Raw genomic sequence first — 3724 nt, 5'->3', positions numbered from 1 at the left:
CCCATTCACACATGTCTTTCGGAGGTCACTCGACTGCGAGGAGGACATGCAGACTCCACACAGAAGGCACTCCAGCCGTGAATCGAACAGGAGAACCTTTTGCTGTGAGGCAGCAACTGTACCGCTGTAGCGCCGCAGCTTCCCACAGTATTGTCCCAGATGATGGAAGGATCTGTAGGCTAGTTGTAGCCTTTTCCTGGTAGATGTCTTGAATAGCAATACAAAATACAAGAAATCGAAAGCAAACTAATCTTTCCCTCACAGCAAGTTGGGCCAGAGTCTTGGTGAGCTTTTCCACTAAAGTTTTGAAATGTTTTATTTTATCCCTTAAATAGAAGGTTAAGTTCCTAGCCTCACTCCTCAGTTCACAGATAATTATCCTTAATCCCAATCCCTCACAGTTCAAAATACTTTGAAAGGCTCAACTAGCAAAGTCTTGACTTTGCTCTTGTCTACCTCTTGGCTGATCTTCACCCCTCCTATACTGCACACCTCTCCCTTGCTATTTTCACATCTTCACTACATTCTTATAATTTCCATCTGAAGTAATCCATCACGACTAACCTCCCCTCTCCCTCAAAACCTCTACCCGCCTATCTCTCTCTGAATCTTCTACTTACTTCACCTACTCTCATCCGTATTATCCCCCTGGATCTATGCAACATGTAAAACTACCACTGTTATTACTACTACAATACCTTACACTTTCATTATCCTCTACGCATCACTTGATACTTGTATCTAATTCACTACACTCCAAGGATACAGTTTTTACCCTCTTTATGTAAACGCTTTAATATTATTATGTGTTTTTAACTATTTTTATGTATAAGATAAATCCATTTGTACTTTTGACTAATTTACTTTGTATCAAGTATATTACGTTATATTTTTGTAGTATTGTTTTTTTTTTTTTTTTTTGTATGTAACGGCTTTTCTCAATGGGCCTCCACTGAAAATGGGCTTTTATGCAATCGGACGGTGCTGCGGTAGCGTTGTCGCCTCACAGCAAGACGTTGTCCCGTTCGATTCTCAGCTAGAGCGTCTTCTGTGAGGAGGTATGCGTGAATGGGCGTGCCTTCGTTGAAGGTTGTGCGTCAGTTCTGGTAACTCGGCACGTAAAAATCTACTATCAAAACATTAGCGGACCGGAGTTCCACTATGGCGACCCCTAACCGCGATAAGCCGAAAGACACAACAACTATCCTGGTAAACAAATGCCAAACCAAATAAATAAATAAAATTTATTTCACATAAATCAACAATTCTAAATGAATCCACTTTATTTTTGGTGTACTTGTTTTAACTGTTTTATAGTTAATTTTCATTTTACACGTTTTCCAAACTTGACCTGCCCATCTCAAAGTCATAAGAGTCACAAAGTGATTTATTTTCCTTTTTTAAACACAAGTAGGCACATCTTAATACCATACAAAGTGGGACCTGATTTAAACAGTGTAGCCCTAACATGTTGCTGAAAGGACAACACGTAATTGTAAATAATATAAGCAAGTAACCACTGGAGCTGACAAAATCCCTTCTGTGCTAGTAAATGTGATGCTGATCCGAAGTTTACTTCAGCTGTTACCTCTGCATCCACTCTCAACAATGTAACACTGCAAAGGTGGGTGACAGTCTGTTTGCAAATCAGGCGTCTACATAAGTTAACGGAAAAATAGTCTCTGCTTCACTCTGAGTTCATCTTTGGGCAAATGCACACTCACCCATACGTACGCACCAACACACAAACTTTAAGACCTTTCTGTGCAAATGAAATTCTGACTTTGCTCCTGAATGATGCCAGGTGGTGTAAGTCACGTGGTGGAGCTAAAATGAGTGAGAGGGTCTACAAATTCTTATACAGTTCAACAAATCTTAGCTACACTCACAGAAAGGGTTATGAGTGGTGTGGTGGGGGAGGTGTAATATTCATCCGTTTCGCAAGGCTTGAAGTAGCTCTATTTAAAATGCTGGAATGTCAATACAATAATCTCTGTTTTATTATTTTTCTAATAAAACTTTGAAAAACGTGAAATCCAGTGGTTTGTAATCTTCTGGAATGCCCCTGCTCAATTTAAAAATGAAATCCATATTGTAAATTATCCCATAGGCAGGGGCTATCATTCCTTCGCTAATACGACCTTAATTCGTTAAAGGAATTTTGTAATAATTGTACATTTCACTGTCCCAGGTACTGGAATCATGACCCCTTCCAGCGATGCCGTCACTGGGTGCTTGGGTAGGCGTCACACCGCATTACGCAGCAAGGCAGCGCTCTTGGCTGTATCACACCAAGCGATTTGCGAACCCTCTGTCCTGTCCGCGGAGCGTTACTTCGGTAGCTGAAACCCTTTTCTTCAGTCTGTGAGCTCGATTTAGAGGGGGATCTCTGAAGACTAAACGTTTGGTGAGTTAGACCTTGGTATTTGCTCCCTACTGAGATTTTCTTCCGCCTTGGTTTATGGATGAGTCGGTATAATATATTATATTATAGTGATTTAGGACTTACAACTTGCACTATTCTGTGTGCATTGGCAGAGCCCCAGACAGACTGGGATGTTTTGCAACGCATTTTGCCACACTTACATAAGATATTTCAAACTGAACTTATTGCATAATGATGAATAGCAGCCGACGCAGAAACACGACTCTTGTAATTTGTAGGCACTATATTATTGCATGTGCTAGGCTGTTGCAATTACAGCAGTTGAGTTTCCTCTACTGTCTGGGAATAGAAGAAGATTTTGAGTCGGAGGAGGTATTGCACACCTCTGCCCTTATACTCCTAATCAAGAGGCATTTATTGTTATAATTTTAGCGTGCGTTCTCTGGTAACATGTCTGATAAACTGGCTTAATCTGAGTATGATGGGACGGGAGGTAGTAGATGTTTAAACGTGTTTTTGTTGGGAATGTCTCATCATAACAAGTACACGCAAGAAAAAGGCTGTTTTGGTCAGTCTTGTGGCTCTTAGACATCAGGTATAGGAAGAAGACTAGTGTGCGTACCTCCTAACTTCTTTGCTAGGGAATTCTGGACAATGGTAAAAATAAATGAGTGGAGTAAGGCCCCAAATCAGTCACCTTTTTAAAATTATTGTTCTAATTTATTTTAAAAATAATATAGCAAAAGGTTTTGTGTCATATGAGACTCCAGTGTCTGGGTTTATTTACTGATTGTAACCCTCAATAATTTACCAGAAAATAAAGAATTGCTCTGGGACAGTAGGGCAAAAATGTGGGACAAAAAATAGTAACTTGTTGCAAAATCAGGGATAGTTGACAGGTATGACAGCACTAAGAGTGCAGCAAAATGCATGTGAGATCAGAAATTATTTCAGCTTACATTTTGCACGTTGTCCTCTCAAACTGGCTATTGTTTCTGTGGATACAGAAATTGTACTGTTGGTGAATTGCCCATAAGACTAAAAGTGTTCTGTGATTTCTGTAAAGTTTGCACAGATATAGAAAAAACAGTACATTATTTATGAGTTGTTCTTACTGTTTTAATGTTGCATAAATAATACTTTGTTACTCGAGTTATTTATTGTGTTTTGATCTCATAAGTTTTCTTTAGCATTTTTTAAATTATGACATAGGTATAAATAGAGACATTAAAATCAGGGTTATTTTGTCAACAAGCTGGACAGTATAGCTCCTCAAAAGGAAAGAAAACAAGGTCAAAATGTTAGGACATAGTGTTTTAGCACAGTGCACATCCTAGG

The 3724-nt window shown here is 39.2% G+C and overlaps 1 protein-coding gene across 1 annotated transcript in view; it reads left to right on the top strand.

The window, feature by feature from the left end:
* Positions 1-2259: 2259 nt before the first annotated feature.
* LOC122795957 (soluble lamin-associated protein of 75 kDa-like) overlaps positions 2260-3724 on the top strand; it is a 747318-nt gene continuing 745853 nt past the window's right edge. The window contains exon 1 of the mRNA XM_044064439.1: positions 2260-2407. The gene's annotated coding sequence lies outside the window, so the exon portion shown is untranslated. The remainder of the gene's footprint in view (positions 2408-3724) is intronic.

This window comes from Protopterus annectens, chromosome 2.part2 (genome assembly GCF_019279795.1).
Source record: "Protopterus annectens isolate FY-2018-M chromosome 2.part2, PAN1.0, whole genome shotgun sequence".
NCBI classification, from domain to species: Eukaryota; Metazoa; Chordata; order Ceratodontiformes; family Protopteridae; genus Protopterus; species Protopterus annectens.
This window is presented reverse-complemented; position numbering and strand designations above follow the sequence as displayed.